The sequence below is a fragment of the Myotis lucifugus genome, unplaced genomic scaffold, assembly GCF_000147115.1.
Source record: "Myotis lucifugus unplaced genomic scaffold, Myoluc2.0 scaffold_56, whole genome shotgun sequence".
Taxonomy (NCBI): domain Eukaryota; kingdom Metazoa; phylum Chordata; class Mammalia; order Chiroptera; family Vespertilionidae; genus Myotis; species Myotis lucifugus.
In genome coordinates this window covers 5,631,718-5,650,780 of record NW_005871104.1, presented here as the reverse complement: position 1 = coordinate 5,650,780, position 19,063 = coordinate 5,631,718, and positions in this window count along the sequence as shown.

Sequence of the window (19,063 nt, the reverse complement as noted above, 5' to 3'; positions counted from 1 at the left end):
GGAAAGAGAAAACCGACAGGGAAACACAGCCCCAGTGCAGGAGGCAGAGGAGGGTGAGTGCTTCTGCCAGGATCTCTTTTGAAGAGCCCCCGAGAGACAGAAGCCCCGCCCCTCCTTAGGCCGTGGGCCAATGAGTGTGTGTCAGGCAGATTAGAGGACAGCTGGGTTGGGCTTGCTGGCTTTGCGTGCAGGGAGCTGGAGAGGAGTGGGGGAGACATTTCTCTGAATTGGAAGGAGCTGACAAAACAGAGCTGACACAGACGGTGGCACTGACTTAAGGTGTGGGCACTCTGAGCAGTGCATTTGGTAAAGTTGTGGGACTCAGGGTGGAAATACAAATTAAGATTGTAGGGTCATGGGCAGAAGAGTATAAATCTCCATTGATCCTTGTCACCTGTACAGCATGACAAAAATGGGAGATCAATAGATTTCTCAAGTTATCTTGTTCCTTTGGAAATTCAGGACTCCCTGGGGAAAGCATGATCAATGTGCCTTTTTGGTTTTGATTGCATCCACCATAGAATGAAAAGCCGAAAAGAACACTTGCCTGTCATCTAGCCCTGCCTGCTGTCTGACACTTTAATCTCCTTTGGCAGTGCATTTTGCAAAGGGCAGTGAAGTTTAGAATCAGGCACACCCATAGAAATCCTGTGAGACTTGGCGGAAGTTACTCAAACCCTTGCAGCCTCATTTTCTTATCTGTAAATTGGAGGGTCATTCATTCAATTTTATTCAACACATACTTCTTGAAGATTCATCATATACTGAGCTTTGTAGAAACATCAGTGAACAAGCAATACAAGTCTCTCTCACATGGATGTTCCTCTCAGTATCTCTCTCTCTCTCTCTCTCTCTCTCTCTCTCTCTCTCTCCTTTCTCTCTCTCTCCCTCCCTCTCTCCCTCCTCTCTCTAAAAAATCAATGGAGCCTGGTCAGTGTGGCTCAATGGTTGGGCATAGACCTATTAACTAGGAGGTCATGGTTTGATTCCTAGTCAGGGCACATGCCCAGGTTATAGGCTCCATCCCCAGGAGGGGATGTGCAAGAGGCAGCCAATTAGTGATTCTCTCTCATCATTGATGTTTCTATCTCTCTCTGAAATCAATAAAAATATGTTTTAAATGACTCTTTAAAAAAAAGGAATATAAGAATGGCAACACTTTTCAGTGAGATATGTACCCTTCCTTACTTCTCCCTCAGGCTCTCCAGCTGTGGTTTGTCTTTGATTATTTCAATAAAGAGTCTAGGCCAGAGAAGAAAATCGGGAATAGATAGTTGGGTAGTATTGGATGGAAGTCCTAAACTCAGCAGTCAGAAAACCTGAATATAAATCCCAGGCCTACCATCAAGGGGATTATGTTTGATCTAACGTGTCCTTGAGCAAGTTGTTTTATATGTAGGTACATCAGTGTCCTAATGCATGAAAGTATGGGTTGTGAGCTCCAATGATACTTGGGGAAGATACTTTGTAGCTTCCAAGAGATTTTTGCAATTTCTTGCTTAAATGGTCAGTCTTCCCACTAAAGACTTAAGATGTCTTATTCACTATTCTACGTCCCTGGCTAGCATACTGCTGCCACATAAAGAGCATAAAGAGAACTCAATCAAGTTTGGATAGATGGATGGATACACACATGAAGGAAAGGAGGAGGAAGAAAGAAAGGCAAGGACAGCAGGCTGGCTGCTTGTGTGACATCAGAGTCTTATTTGTGATCATCAGGTTTCCTACCATCTCTTTCTGGTCTTCTATTTCTTTCATAGGTTTTGGGTTTTAGTGATGATACTACACTGGTTACCAGTATAGTAAAAACAACTGGGGCTCTGTGGTCAGGCAGACCTGGGTTTAATTTTGCTGCTTGAAACTATATGACCTTGGGCTAGTTACATACCATATCTAAGCATCAATTTCTCCTCATAAAAATGGGATTCGCAGTTCTTAATTTAGGATTGTCCTGAGGATTACATGCAAAATAGTTTAGCATGGGGTTTGGCATACAGTAAGCATTCAATAAATGCTATTTTCCTGCACTAACAGTTCAAGGAAATTGATCTACTGATGCAAAGATTTGATAGATGGCTGGTGTAGTAGTACATGGTAGGCATTCAATAAGTGGTTTGAAGTAGAATGCATAAATATAGTATTGATTTTTGTCTTCACTCACATTTTAGTTAAAGGTGATTATAATTCTGTAGTTATCTTTATATGATTAAATTTTAGTTTATTATCTTTTATTTTAAAATGTTGATTGTATAACTTCTGCCTTTTTAAAAAATTTATCTTTATTGTTGAAAGTATTACAGGTTGACAGAAAAGGTGTCTCCTTTGTTTTGTTTTTCCCATTAACCCCCTTCTCCTGCACCGGCCCCTCCCAAGCCTTCACCACACTATTGTCTGTGTCCATGGACTATGCATATACACATACATATAAATTCTCTGATTAATCTTTTTCTCCCCAACCTCCCACCCCCATCTTCCCTCTGAAATCAACAGTTGGTTCCATGGTTCTATGTCTTGGGATCTATTTTGTTCATCAGTATATATTATTCATTAGATTCCACATGAGTGAGATCATGTGATACTTATTTTTCTATTACTGGCTTATTTCTCTTAGCATAATACTCTCCAGGTCCAGCTATGCTTATTACAAATAGTAAGAGTTCCTTCTTTTTTACCTCCATGTAGTATTCCATTGTGTAAATGTACCACCATTTGTTTGTTTATTTGTACCACCGATTTTTTTATTTTTTATTCATCATCTGCTGATGGGCACTTGAGCTGTTTCCAAATCTTAGCTCTTGTAAATTGTGCTGCTATGAACATAGAGTTGCATATATTCTTTCTGATTGGTGTTTCAGGTTCCTTAGGATATATTCCTAGAAGTGGGATCACTGGGTCAAATGGCAGTTCCATATTTAATTTTTTGATGATACCCCATATTGTTTTCCACAGTGGCTGCACCAGTCTGCATTCCCACCAGCAGCGTACTAGGGTTCCCTTTTCTCCACATCCTAGCCCACACTTGTCATTTGTTGATTTGTTGATGATAGCCATTCTGACAGGTGTGAGGTAATATCTAATTGTTGTTTTAATTTGCATCTCTCAGATGGTTAGTGACTCTGAGCATTTTTTTCATATGTCTTTTGGCCTTCTGTATGTCCACTTTGGAAAAGTGTCTAAATTCTGCCTTTTGAAATTGATTTTTTTTCACTTTGTTTTGATCTGTGATCAATTTTTTAAATGTATGAAAACCCAAAAAGAAGATATATTTGTATATGAATTAAAATCTGATCCATATCCATTAATTTCATCTTATGGACTAAATCAGTTAACTTCCTTTGATGGAAAGCATTAATAATGTTGTAGAAGCAAACAAATAAATGAACACGCTTGTTTACCTGCACATGTTGGGTAATTCGCAAAATTAAAGGATGAGATAAATAGCCTGGCCTCAAGCAAGAAAGAAACCAGGTTATCTCTGAAGGTGCCCTCATGGATGGCATCTTTGGGAGGCTGTCATCTGGTGCTTTATTTTCTACTATATTCCCTTTCTTTGGATCTCTGATGATCCATTGAATTATCCATTGAGTGGATAATAATCCATTCAATTATTCCAGCTAAAACCTAGGTCCATTCACATTGATAAAGAACATCAGTATAGCTATGTAAAAGAGCATGCATTTAATTTTGGGCATGCTGGCTTTGATATGGCTTTGTGACAGCTATGTATAAAGTTACAGAGGAGGTTGAACATAGGTTTCTAGAACTCATAGGGAAGGTCTCAACTGGCAATCGAAATGTGTGAGACTTTGCTTGTAAAAGATAATGAAAACTGTTGGAATGGGTGAGGTTGAGTAGGGAAAGGGTATAGATGTGAAGGGAATGTAGATTGAGCCTTGAGAATGTTCAAGTTTCTGAGTTTAGAAACTTTTAAGATTTAGTAGCAAGACAGAGGATGAATCTCCTAAAGAGCCGAGAAGAGAAAGAGGAGTGAAACCAAGACTGGGCCAAGAAGGTCAGGTCCTCTAAGAAGTCAAGACAAAATCAGTGATGACTTTATAAAAGGTGTACATTTCAATGATGGGGAAGTGCAGACTGCACTGATATAAAGACTTAGAGAGAGGTGAGGAAATTTTATTAACCAGTAGAAGTTACAGAAATTATCTTGAGAAGTTTAGCTGTGAAGGGGACAAAGCAAGATGAAATTGTGGCTACATAGTGATTATATATATATATATTGCTTAGTCTGATATGCTCTTTTACTAAATCCTGCCTCTTCAACCAAGGGCTTTCAGAGTAAAATCTTTTCTTCTTTGGTGGGAAGGAAATTAATGGAGATAAAAACAAATACAGAGACCCTTTTCCTCCGCATAAGGCAGTAATTTTTAAAATAACCATGGTTTCCTTGGCCAGTGTGGCTCAGTTGGTTGAGAGTTGTCCCATGCACTGAAAGGTCACTGCTTCAATTCCCAGTCTGGGCACATTCCCAGGTTGCTGGCTCAATCCCTGGTCGGGGTGCATGCGGGAGGCAGATAATTGCTGTTTCTCTCTCACATCAATGTTCCTCTCTTTCTCTTCCTCTAAAAAAAACAACAATAAAACATATTTAAAATAAAATAACCATAGTCACCTGGATTCATGTTTGGGTATATTGGTTAAAAATAGAAGTTCCATTAATTAAGTTATCTTCATGCTGTAAAATGTCTAATCTCTGAGCAAAAGGCAAGCCTAAGAACATCTTGCCAAAATGTCCTGTGCCCTTGATGCGTGCTGGGTCCTTTCTAGAGTACCCTGGGAGCTGAGAGCTCTGGCTACACAGAAGGAACAGTGTTATGTTCTCCTGTTGTTCTCCATCTGCTATATTTTGTAGGTCTGCCAGAATTTTCCCAGCATGATTCCTCCAAATTTCCCATTTCATCCCAAATTACACACATCTCAGCCCTGGCAGGAAGGTCCTTGTTTAGAAATAGTTTTGGAAATAGCAGAAATGTTTGACATAAATTCAGTTTTTAGGATTCATTATTCTGCATCCAATGACAAATCAGAGTGAGTATGACCAATAATACATCTTATTCTCAAGGATGCTTAGGATTTCTCTCTCACACTTAAGTGAACAATCTTAGAATTTTTCCAAGTCTAACATTCTCATTTTACTAATGGATAAATGCAGGCCCAGAGAGATGACATGGCTTACTTTATGTCTCCACATCTAATAACTGACAAAGCTTTCTGTAATAATACCTGAAAATCATTACATAATACATTCCTTGGAGTTTTGCTGCATTTTTTTACTGTTTCCTTTTAATAAGAGTCTGTAATTTGATTAGCATTTCTCTAGGATAAAAATCATCCTACACTGGAAGCAATTAACACCTTATTCAGGTCAGGTGAGAATCAGTTGTTAGTGTGGTCACAGTGGCACCCAGCATAATCCTGGGGCACAAGAGGGGCCAGAAAAGGAAGGAAGAAGCCCAGAGTCCAGGTTGGAGTGGAGAAGTCACTGTGGATTTAGCAAGGTGGGATTTGTTCGTGACTCTGATAACAGTGACTTCTGTGCAGTGTGAGAGGAAAACCTGCCCAAAGTGGGTTACAAAGAGAATTGGACATAAGGGAGTGAAAGAATACTAGTATTTCATGGATTTTTTTCTAGGTGAGTAGAGAAATGAAATAGCTGGAGAGAAGCATGAGGCCAATGGAGGGATGTTTAAAGATATACATGTAAGTGTAGCATATTAGTGTTCTGCTAGGGATGATCCAATATTTAGGGGCAAATTGAGGATGAGGAGAAAGAAATGTTGGTCATAACAGTAAAGTCTTGGGCTGTTGAGAAGGGATAGGATCTGGTGCACAAATAGAGGGCTTGGTTTCCTATAGATGCAAAAATAGTTTATGGGTGGAGAAGCAGGTAGTTGAGAGATTTGGTTGTGGAAAGAAGTGATTGTTCCTTTTTGATGACTTCGATTTTTCATAATGAAATAAAAACTAAGTCAAGAGCTGAGAGGGAGCAAATGTTGAAAATTTCAGAGATGACAATATCCATCTCAGAGAATGGAAGGGTGAATTAATTAGGGGAATATAATGAAAGTGCTCTGCAGTACTAAACGCCCCTTGAGTTTGGTGGTCATCCATTTAAAGAGAGATAAGTTAGACTTGTAATGAGTTTTTCTCTAGCCCCCTTCAGCTGCTTGAGTGCAGGATAGGTAGAGGATTGAGATAAACTGAAGTTGGGAGCAAGGAGCCAGGGATATGGGAGTAGATGAAAGGCATGGTTAAAGAGATTGGTCATTGAATCTAAAAAGGACAAGGAAAGAACTAGTTCATGAGATAGGTAATGAGCAGTGAAAAGTTGTTAGGCCGGTGGGCTGGAGATCCTGATGGGGGTCAAAAATTTGTAGAGGAGACTAAGGGAGATTATAAAATTAACTTAGTTTTCAAAATAAGAGCATCTGCTTGAAAATTATTTTACAAGCAATGCAATTATTAATAAAAACAAGGTCTAGTGTAGGATCCATGGTAGTGGGTGGCTGAGGTGGGATGAAGGAGAAAACTGGAGTTGAGGTAGTAAAGGATTGTGAAAAACAGGGGTTCGGGGGTTGGATGGTGACCATGACATTGGTGTGTAAGTGGTCAAGAATGGTAACATAGCAGCAGAATGTAGAAAGTGAAGAGTGGCAATGTGGTGTTGAGACAGTGGGGTAGAGGGGGTGAATAGTAAGGCAGTGGATTTGAGACTAAGTCTCCAGTAATTAAGGAATGAGAGTGACAGATGACTGCAACAAGGCAGGATAACGAAGGGTAGAGCTTGGTGACATATGCTTTTAAGTTGGCAGGATTTTTGAAGAAATAAGGAGGAAATGGACTCTAAATGATTACGAGGAGTATGGAGAGCGCCTAGCCACCTCTAGGTTCTGTGCAATGTCAGGTGTGGAAGACAAGCAACCTTCATCTGAGAGGCCTGCAAGGGAAGCAGTTTCCACAGGAAGGAACCAGGTTTCATAACAAGCACACAACACATTACGTGATAGAGGAGCTAAAAAGTGGTTTGAGATCTAGGGAATTTTTCTGGTATAGACCATAAGTTCTAGAGGACCCATGGAAGAGCTGGAATGGGTGGTTAATAATGGCTGTTAAATCATAATAAAATATGCACAAAGCTTGTGTAGAGTAGAACGTCTCAAACTTTAAGGGATCTGCAAATCTCCTTGGTATCTCGTGAAAATTCAGATTTCTCGTGGGGAGGAGTGGGAAGGGGGCTGAGATTCTGTTCCTAACATGCTTCTAGGTCATGATGATACTGCTGACTTGAGGATCACACTTTTAGGAGCAAGGTTCTGTAGGCTTGGACTAGTGTGAGCAATGTCAAGGTTGGGACACTGGGGAGGGGATGCCACAGATACATATGATCAAGGACATTTGAATCTGTGGACCCTCCTTCATTCCAGGACTATTCAGTAGTTAACACCATTTTTGGAAGATTCGTTTTTATGCCTTTGATCCTCCCCTTTCCTCTGAATCTGACGTGTCTAATGTATATTTGCTCCACCGAGTGTATTATCTTTGTTTCATATGCATTTGCATTATTCCAACAGGGTCATCTGCTCCTTGGAGTCAGAGACTATGGGGGAATAGTGTAACATTATTAGATCGTGAGTTATAACCTCATTTGAATTTTCACTTCTATCATTAACTAGCTATGAAAAGAATGGCAAAAATCATTTACCTGTCTGATCATTTTTATATGTGCAGTGGGGATAATCATGCCTAGTTGCCTTTTATGAAATTCAAATGAGTTACTTGATATGAAAATGTTCTATAAACTATAAAATGATATAATACTATGATAATACTTATTACAGGGCTAGTATTTGTCTAGTACAGTGGTCGGCAAACTCATTAGTCAACAGAGCCAAATATCAACAGTACAACCATTGAAATTTCTTTTGAGAGCCAAATTTTTAAAACTTAAACTATATAGGTAGGTACATTGTTATTAACTTAATTAGGGTACTCCTAAGGCTTAGGAAGAGCCACACTCAAGGGGCCAAAGAGCCGCATGTGGCTCACGAGCCACAGTTTGCCGACCACGGGTCTAGTACATACCAGCATGGCATTCTGGCTTAGCTGGTCAGTGCCCATGCCATAAGAGTGGTTAAATATTTTTAATATAACCTCTGAAACAATTGTGTTTCATAATAGTTATTGTTATTTATTCTATATATTTTTATAGTCAGTGCTAACAGAAAAACAGGCATGAAATAGTTATTGAAGAGTTAACATAGCATCGTGGGTAGAACATACTAGTATGAACATCTAGCCCAGGGCACACTGAGTGAAAAGTAGAAGTAATTTCAAAACTCTCTGGAATGAGTTCTTTCAAAGGACGATTATATCACTTTCTACCAGGAAGTATTAAGGTGTCAGTTCTTGTTCCCTTAACAGATTTTAAAGTGACCTCACCACAAATTCTTACATTGTCTTCCTCTTCAGATTACACCTTTCACATTGCTGCTGATGGGTGGTTGATTCATGCAGGTGCACTTAGCCAAGGGAAGACCGCTAGGCACAGCCAAGCTCTGATGAACCTCACCCATTTATTTTGTTCTGGAACAGAACTCTCTGTTCAAAAGTGTGTTCTGGGGACTCAGGTGAAAACTTCCTCAAAGCCTTCTTACGTGGGTTACTATATGGGAAATTAGTCTTACAAACACAGTCAGTAAACATATTCCTACTAAATTTTTTTAGACAGAGAGCTTCCTTTGGTTGGGTTTCATTTCCCCAGGTCTCTGGAGATGAGATAAAAAGCATGGATTTTGGAGTTCAAGTTTTGGCTTTAGTAGTGAGATGTTAACCAAGTTACCTAATTTCTATAAGCTTTGAGTTTCTCATCTGTGGGACTGGGATTATTATAGTATCTTCCTCATAGGACTGTTGTATTGAGACAATGTGCATAAAATAAGTCTGTTCTAATCTTTTACTCATTTTAATTGGGTTGTTTGTGTTTTTACTGTTGAATTTAGAGTTCTTTATAAATTCTTAATTCATGCCCTTTATCCATGTTTTTATACAGTAGTAATAATAACAACAACCAAAACTTATTTTAGGTCAACACTGATACAAACACCAGTGTCAATGCATCTCAACATAATTTTGCTGAGTGAAAGAAGCCAGACAAAAAAAGCACCTCCTATATATTCCATTTATATACAATTCTAGAAAATGCAAACTGTAAGGACTAAAAGCAAATCGTTTTTTTGGGAAGGGAACAGGGAAAAATAAGAAAGAAGCAAATTAGAAAAGAACATGAGAAAAGTTTCAGGGGAGTGGATATATTCATATCTTGATTGTGTTGACTATAGTGTATACATGTTAGGTGTATACATTTGTCAAACTCATCAAATTGTACATGTGGAATTTATTGTATATCAATTATAACACAAAAAAATCTGCTATCAGAAAAAGAATGTATGGTGGCTCCCACCTCCATTGCCTTCCCTATGCTTTTAAGCCTGGGAGGCTATTCATAATTTAACCCAGTTTATTAATTACCTCACCTATTACTGACTCTTCTGATCCACTGAGACCTTTTTTTTTTTTTTAAATATCCCCTCCCCTGTAAGGTCAAATGGTTCCCGTCTTCTTGCCTCTCTGTCCATGGTGTTCCCCCTATGTGGAAGGCCTACTCCTTTCTTGTCCTGGTAACTATACTCTTTTCTAGGGACAACCAAAACATTTCTTTTTTTGTTCATTAAGTATACATTTATCGGGTACCTGTTATGACACAGACCTTAGGCTGGGACTTAGGCATCCTTCAGTGACCAGGACAACCCAGTTCCTACTCTCAGGAGGCTCACAATCTTCTAAAAGATACAGACAAGTCAATTGCTGCACAGTTCTGCATACATTTATTATTTTGGGCTACTTAACCTTTGAACATCCTTTTTGTTTGGGAGAATTTTCATTTGGGAGTAGTTGATGGGAAGCAGGAACCCATTTTCTCCTCAAGGTATTAGCATTATGGAAATATTCCCTCTCCTGCTCCATGAGTACAGCCATATGATTTAAGATTGTTAGTTAAAAATTTACTACTTGGAAATTTTGAGAGAGCAAAGCAGACTCTGTAAAGTCTGGGTGGTGGCAGAACCAGAAGTTAGCAGCGCAGAGCGAGTGTCCAGTGGTGGCTTTGCCAGTGTCATTGTTCTAAAGAGACTGTGTCTATGGGGGAATATTTTGGTTCTTGACCATTTTCAGATCCTTGTTCTTTAGACTTTCTCTAGATAACTACCAGCTTAGCCTGTTCTGGCTGCTGTAACAAAATGCCACACACTGGGTGGCTTCTAAACAGCAGATATTTATTTCTCATCGTTCTGGAGGCTGGAAGTCCAAAATCACGGTGTCAACCTGATTGCGTTCCAGTGAAGGCCCTTTTCCAAGACGCAGACTCCTGGCTTCTCAGTGTCCCCACCTGGTGGTAGGGGCTAGGGAGGTCTGCGGGGTCTCCTTTATAAGAGCACTTATCCCATTCGTGAGAACTTCATCCTCAGGACTTAAGCTTCCACCCCCATCCCTCGCTGGTCTACTCAATCTCTTAGTTTTAGCTTCCTGGGCATAGTGATCGTGCCTATCCCATTTGGTTATTATAAGATTCCACGGGATAATCCAAGTAAAATGCTCTGCACAGTGGTTGGCACGCAGAGGTGCTCAATAAATGTTAGCCCTACTGGCTTACTAAGGTCGCTTGATACATACATAAAAACCCTTTCCAGACAATTGTGGTCAACTAATGCTTAGTGGAAGTATCAGGGATCCCGAGTCTTAGAGGGTGGTTAGGTCACCAAAGAAAATGTTTTTGTATGGATTACATTATCACATATCAAAAGAGACAGGCATTGAAAGGACCAGGTACTTTTTTTGTGAGACAAAAATACACACAGCATGGAACCCCGGAAAAAGGACATGTCATCAGTTTAGGTGGTCAAAATCCAACACATGCACAGGTAAGTAAAGCAAAGTGAAGAAGAGATTCCTTTTCCGGACAATTACCCAGGCTTCTTTGGGTCATAGTTATGTAGATAAGAAAGCTGGACCCAATGCAGTAACAATCTAAATGCTAAAATGACAATTTAGTTCTGAGATCCCCATTGGCCCCCACCATGTGCAGCTATCTAGGGGGTAGAAGTCAGTGTTGTGGAACGCCAGGGGCTGCCATGCTGAGAGGGGCATGAGAGCTGTGAGGACTGACGGAAACACACAGGAAGAACAACTTTGCTTTTCATCTTCTTTAGTCTCTCATTGTCAGCTCATTCTTACCTTAAAACTTGGAATCTGATAGAAATTCGGGTAGGGGAAAAAATCTCTGAAACATATTATTCGTCCTTTGGAAACATATTAACTTGGTTGGTCATTAAAAGAAAAGAAAATATGGAATGGGCTCATTCTCAGAGACATCACCCATGGTGCAATGGTGATGATTTTAACGCCACACCTAAAACATTCAATGCTTAAGGAATTTAAGAATAATGGAAAATTGCCATTCCTCTAATGAGCACAGAGCCAAAAAAGACCCTCCGTCATTATGCTAATTATCTTCTCAGCATGCGAACTGGTTGGCAGTGTTCTCTGCACTCATGCCTAATGGCACATCATAGGGCCTCTGCGTGCAGAGCCCTTTCAGTGTGGAAAGAGGGAACAGGAACAATGAAGTGAAGGAGGTGGCGTGTTTTGTGCAGCAGGTTTGATTGCAATTATAGACTGTTTGCTAGAGCCCAGCCAGTGCCCTGTGTCAGAATCTCCCTGTTGCCACGCTTCTCCTGGAGGTGGGATAGCTGCAGAAAAGAGATAAGAGTGGGAAAGCAACTGGCTGCAAACTGAGAGCAGTGCTATCAGAGATAATCATTAATGCCGAGGTTAGAACAAGATATGGACGTTCAACACGAATGGACTTGCTCAAAACAGACCATGGAGTCTGCTGGGTAGCCCCTCTTCCTACCTTTGGTTCTTTCTTCCTTCTTTACTTTCTATTCATCCTTTCCATCATTCTCTCTCCTGCAACCCCTAGAACATTAGGCACTTGATAGATTGCAAGATGAGTAAGACTCAATTCCTACCACGAAGGAAGTTAGAACAGCACACTTCTATTGATCTAAATGACTTTGAGCAAGTCTCTGTACTTCTTTGTCCTTCAGCTTTATCTCATTCAAAACCCAAGTACTGGGGATGGTCTTTAAGGTTTTCCTAGCTCTAAAAGTTTACTACATTTGAAGTATAATCACTTATTCAGCTAAGAATATTATTTGATTCTCATGAAAAGTAACCAGGTATATGTTTATTTATGTCTCCCATTTTACAGATGAGGAAATCAAGGCTTAATGAGGTTAAATAAGCTATAGGAGATAGCTCAGATAGCTAGCTAGTAGGTGTAAGAATTAGAACCCAGGAAGGCTGACTCCACACATAGCCATTATTCTATATTACTGTTTTATTAAGCCAATAGATTTGTTTTACAGCTGGCTTGCCTAGAACTAATACAGATTACATAGGTACATGGGCTCTGGTGTTAGAATTGCCTGTGCTCAAATTATAGCTCCATCGCTTTTTAACTGAGCATCTTTGGGCAAATTACTTAACCACTCTGTGCTTGATTTCAGACTATCAATGGATTAAAAAAACTTTTGGAGTAGATATCATTACCATCCTAAGCTTTGCTTCATGAATCAATAGCCATTGATTCTCTGACCCCCCATAATATTGCCACCTTCCCTATTTCAGTGCTGTAGTGCCTAAATGTGATCATGATAATGTAAGTTTCTTTAAGCAGAACATTAATAATAGAAACATTGACTAGGATTTTATATCAGGTCAGGCAACATATAAAACACTTTATGTCCACCATCACATGCATTCTTCACAACAACCACATAAAGTATGCACACAGCATATGTGCAATAATTGTTCTCATGTTACATATGGGAAAATGACTCGGAGAGTGACCAGGGTCACCCAACTTGTAACTGGTGGGGCTGTGATCCCATCCACATCTCTCTGATTCCAGAATTATGCTCTTAACCATTCTGCTATTTGGTGACCAATCAATGTGCCTGGAAGAATTAGGGTAGAGTCATCCCATATAATAAAAGGCTAATATGTAAATTGTCCCTTTGACCAGGAGTTCAACTGGGAGTTCAACCAGGGGCAGGGTTGGCCCACCAACCACCCACGGCCCCTCCCCTTGGCTGGCCCCGCCTCAGATCGGCCACCCCACCCCAATCAGGGGAGGGGCCGGCCGGCCAACTGCCCCCGATTGGGGTGGGCCTACCAGACCTCACCTGTGCATGAATTTGTGACTGGGCCTCTAGTTATTACATAAATGTGAACTCATTTGTTTTTCCTACCATTTCCCTACAAGAGGAGGAACTGGAACAGCATGAAGAGCACAGCCAGCCATGGTGTGGCCAATTAAAAAGAGAGACCATCAACAAAATGAAAAGGCAACCCACTGAATGGGAGAACATATTCACCAATACATCTGATAGGGGCTTAATATCTAAAATTTATAAAGAACTTATAAGACTCAACACCAAAAACACAAACAATCCAATTGAAAAATGGCAAAGGACCTGAATAGATACTTCTCCAAAGAGGACATACAGATGGCCAATAGACATATGAAAAGATGCTCAACATCACTAATCATCAGAGAAATGTAAATTAAAACCACAATGAAATATAACCTCATACCTGTCAGAATGGCTATCATAAATAAATAAATAAATAAATAAATAAATAAATAAATATTGGGGAGGATGTGGAGAAAAGGGAACCCCCATGCCCTACTGGTGGGAATGCAGATTGGTGCAGTCACTGTGGAAAGCAGTATGGAGTTACCTCAAAAAAGTTAAAAATGGAACTGTCTTATGACCCAGTGATTCCACTTCTGGGAATTTATCCAAAGAATCCTGAAATACTAATATATGCACCCCTATGCTCATTGCAGTGTTACTTACACTAGCCAAGATTTGGAAGCAGCCCAAGTATCCATCAGTAGATAAGTGGCTACTGGTAAAACAGCTATGGTACATTTACTTAATAGAATACTACTTGGCCATAAAAAAAGATGGAAATTTTACCCTTTGAGACTGCATGGATGGACCTAGAGAACAGTATGCTAAGTGAAATAAGCCAATCAGAGAAAGACAAGTACCGTATGATTTCACTCATATGTGGAATCTAATGAACTAAATGAACTAACAAGCAAAATAGAGACAGACTCATGAAGAGAGCAGGCTGAGAGCTGTTAGGGGTTGGGAAGTGTGGGGGCCCAGGTGGGAGGGGTGGAGGGATTGAGCAAAAGAGATAAGGAAAAAGAGAATTTAGTGACAGGAACAATGGTGTGGTGATTGGGGGGAGGGGTGTGGGTGGAAATGGAAGAGAGTATAGGGGGGATAGTGATGGAAAAAAATAAAATAAACTTTGCAAAAAACAAAAACAGAGAAAGGGAGAGAAGCCTTGAAAACCAACTTCCCTGGGCTGAGCAGAGCTGATTATGGAGATTAATTTGCTTTTCTTTGCTTGGTTTGCACCCATGCTGGGCCTGCTGCTGAGAGACAAGGCAACCCTGCTTCCAATTAGAATTACCGAGGTTCAGGGCTGGAAAGAATTGGAGAGTGTGGCCAGCCAACCCTTGTCTGATGAAGGCACTCTCTCTATAACAACATAAGTTCTTACCCCTCTGCCTTTGCTGTAACATCTCCTTGAACATGAACTCCCTACATCCTTCAGGTCAGCTCTGTGTTTCAAGCTCCTTCTTAGCTCAAGCTTGACTTACCCTCGTTTTGTTCCTTTCTGTTGATCAACAAAGAACCAATACACTTGTTTTCCCACGCTACGAATGTTTATCTTTTTAGAAGCAATAATTTGTCAACATAAGAAACATCCAAACCTGTAAGAATTTTTATGCATTTATTTGAGCCAAAATGACGACAGTGAAATCCATTGGTGATAGGTTAGGGAGGCATGAGGGAAACTGGAGAAAGCAAAGGGGGAGAATAATCTCTGGGATCGGATAAAAGGTGTGCTTAGTGGTTGAGCATTGACCTATGAACCAGGAGGTCACTGGTTCGATTCCCAGTCAGGGCCCATGTCCGGGGTTGCAGGCTTGGTCCCAAGTAAGGGATGTACAGGAGGCAGCTGATTGATGGTTCTCTCTCATTGAAGTTTCTATCTTTCTATCCCTCTCCCTTCCTCTTTTTCTAAAATTAATAACAAAAAAGTAAAACAAGTAGATACATACTTCTTTACATTGCTGGGTATAGAATAGTTAGCAGTTAACAATTAACATGATAACAATAACAATGAGGGGTTCTGTGGTCCTACTCTGGTGGGAGATTGTGCCCTGAGGGACTTGGAAAAAGAAATTACCCTGACATTCCAAAGGTGTTATCCTAGATGGAAAAAGACAATAGACAGGCTCAGTTAAGATAAAGGTTGACCTTTGTCAAGAAAGATACAGGCCTAGGACATGACCACCTGCCAGGACCTGTTTTGAGTTAAAAGTTGTAACTTTTGATCATCCCACCTGGTTACTTTAGGTCTCTGTGTTTGTGAGGCTGCCATGCCGGTCTCCTCTCCTGAGCTTGTCAGTATGTGGCTCCCTTTTCATCCTCAGATGATAAATCATCTACTTCACTTCCCAGTCTTGCTTGCCATCCATTAACCTCATTATGCCTGCTCATTCTTCAGGTTTTAGGTCACACATTACTTTCCCTCATGCCCGAGACAAGATCAGGTCCCCTGATTTACATCCACAACACCCCGAATTCTCCTTTGCAATGCATCATGCCAACAATTATATGATATGTTGAATGTTCTCATTTCCCGTGACATAAAAGCTCTCTTAAGGGCAAGAATGTGTCAGTCTCTTTTAAGTCTGAATCCAAGGCACTGTGCTTATTCATTCCACTCAAAACTTTTGTGGATGGGTACCCACCACTGTACTGTGTACAAGAGAGATTCAGCCCCTCACCACGTGGGATTTAGAGTCCAGTGGAGGGTTTCACCCTTTTTCTCTCAACTATCATCTCATAGCAATAGGCGATAAAGGCATTGTGCTGTGTGATCCCTCTGTACCATATTTTTCTAAGTATAAGTGGGTGCAGAGTGGTAGTGCAGAGTTGTTCTCACTGCCTTGATTTAGTTGTTAAGCTGCACTTGTCCTCACTGTACAGACTGTAAAAACTGAGGCTAGGCAGTCAACCCACGCTTGCACACTTGAATTACATCAGTGACACCATTCGTTCATTTAATCTTTTCAGCTCCTGAATCCTTTTGCAGTTCAGGTTCCACTTATCTGAGCATTTAGGAGCATGAAAACTTTGGCCATGCTGTAGGCATGGGCTTTGGGGGCAGAATGACTTGGGTTCCACTAGTATAGCACCCTCCCACTTACTAGCTGTATGTTAAACTCTGAATTGGCTAGTCAGTTAAACTCTGAATTCTCAGTTTTCTGAGAAGTATTAATTCCTGCTTCATAAGCCTTTTTAAGAGAATTCAATGAGAAGTAGTAGCATTAGCATATAACAATGATGTGATCCTGATTATGAGCCAAGAACTATTCTAAAAACTTTATATGTGTTAACTGATTTAACACATGTTGGGGTAGATGCTGGTATTATCCTTGTTTTGCAAATGAGGTGAGGAAGCCACATGGAGGTTATTGAACAGGCCCAATGTCATCTAGCTGGTAAGAATAGACCCCAGAGAGAAACCTCTGTATCTGGATCTGCAGCCACACTCTCACCAACCTGGCTGTGCGGCCTCTGGATACTGCACGCGGAGCCCTCAGCATGGCGCTCAATGCGAGGTGTCTTTGTCTGACTAATACAGGTTTGTGACAACTCTGAATTGGTTTGTCCCACTTTTTCTAGGAGATCTCATCAGATGAAAGAAGCATTGTGAACACGAAGCATTGCTTATCCATTCTCTTGCTCAAATGAGCCCTAAGCCCAGGGTTATATCAGCTCTAAGTGTCCAGGCTGACAAAATAAAAGGAATAAATAGGTAAAGGAAAAAGCAAGGCATGGAATCTAATGAGGGGAAATGAGTTTCTGATGTGAAAACTGTCGACAAGATAATAGGGTTGGTTCCTGGGTCTTCCACAGAAGTCCCTGGGCTCTGAAAGCAGCAGGCTTGTCCATCAGTGTCTGCGACTAAACTAGTCGGTGCCCTCTAGGTGCCAGTCATACCCGGAGCTGTGAGAATTTTAATTCTCTGAAAAGAGAGCAAACCTACCCTATGTTACAGGCTCCCACTCTGGATCTCAGTTGTTAATACAGAGAATAATTAGGAGGGCTTTTCTGTGCTTTCCAACCTGGTCTGCAGGTTTTCTGCCGTGTGTGTGTGTGTGTGTGTGTGTGTGTGTGTGTGTGTGTGTGTGTGTGTTTGGGGGGAGAGGGGAGGTGTCCCTTTCCTGCTTCCCTGCACCATCCCGGTGATTTTGCCTTTTCCAGTCTTTGTTCCAGCCACTTTACTTTCCCTTAAGGCAGCGGTTCTCAACCTGTGGGTCGCCAACCTGTGGGTCGCGACCCCTTTGGGGGTCGCCTAAGAAAACACATATATAAACAGTGGTTCTCAAACCTTCCTAATGCTGTGACCCTTTAGTACAGTTCCTCATGTTGTGGTGACCCCCAACCATAAAATCATTTTCATTGCTACTTCATAACTGTAATTTTGCTAATGTTATGAATCGTAATGTAAATATCTGATATGCAGGATGTATTTTCATTGTTACAAATTGAACATAATTAAAGCATAGTGATTAATCACAAAACAATATGTAATTATATATGTATTTTCTGATGGTCTTAGGCCCTGTGAAAGGGTCGTTCGACCCCCAAAGGGGCCGTGACCCACAGGTTGGCAACCCACAGGTTGAAAACCGCTGCCTTAAGGGCTACCCCAGGTGCTAAAGCTAAGTCATATTTTCACCCATTCACTCCCTCCCTCCCTCCCTGCCTCCCTCCCTCACTCACTCACTCATTTATTCAACAAATATTTACCTACCTTGTGTTAGGCACGGGGAAGGGGGGGGGGTAAATACAAGAGAAAACAAAACAAGCATGGACCCTGACTTTTAGGTTACATTAAGGGATTTTTAAAAATTTATTTAATTTTTAAAAATTCTTTATTGTTGAAAGTATTACATATGTCTCCTTTCCCCCCCATTGACCTCTCCCCACCCCCTCCCATCCCCTAGCACATGCCCTCATCCCCCTACTGTCTGTGTCCCTTGGTTATGCTTATATGCATACATACAAGTCCTTTGGTTGATCTCTTACCCCACCCCCCACCTTCCCCTGCCTTCCCTCTGAGGTGTGTTGGTCTATTCGATGCTTCTATATTTCTGTATCTATTTAGATTGTAGGTGAAAGGGAAAGATTTTAAAGGGTCTTATGTAAAGACTGGTCAGATTTGCATTTTGAGAAGATCGCTCAGTATGCAGATAGGTTGGAAGGGACAAGAGTAGATGATAATTGTGTCAACAATAAAAAATGTTAGAAGACTGGAAACAAAAAGAATATTATGAAGCACTCTAAAGTGCTTTTGAAATCTTAAATTGTCACAATGTGGTCATTGAATAACAACTTAACCAGTTTTATTAGGTCACTGAATATATTTTTATCAAAAAATAAAATAAAGGCAAGAGATGATAGTAATACCCTGACCCCCAGTTTCATACTTTCTCTTTCTCTTATAATCTCCTGTCATTTGAAAATTTCCTCCTGGAATCCATTAAATCCCATCTTGCCTGGTTAATTGGTAAGGTCCTTGCTGAGGTCCATGTCTGCTTACTGTCCTTCATGCCCAGTGCAGAGCCTTACACCTGTTGGGGGGTCACTATACAGAGTCTGAATCTCTGCCTTTCAGAGTTGAATGGGCCCCTGGAGGAAATCTAGTCGGATTACTTTATTTTACAAAGCTCCTCAGGTTAAACAACTTGCCTGAGAACCTGCATTAAGTGGGTGATAGAGATCAGATTTAATGTCAGCATTCTGACTCCAACTCCAGTTTATGA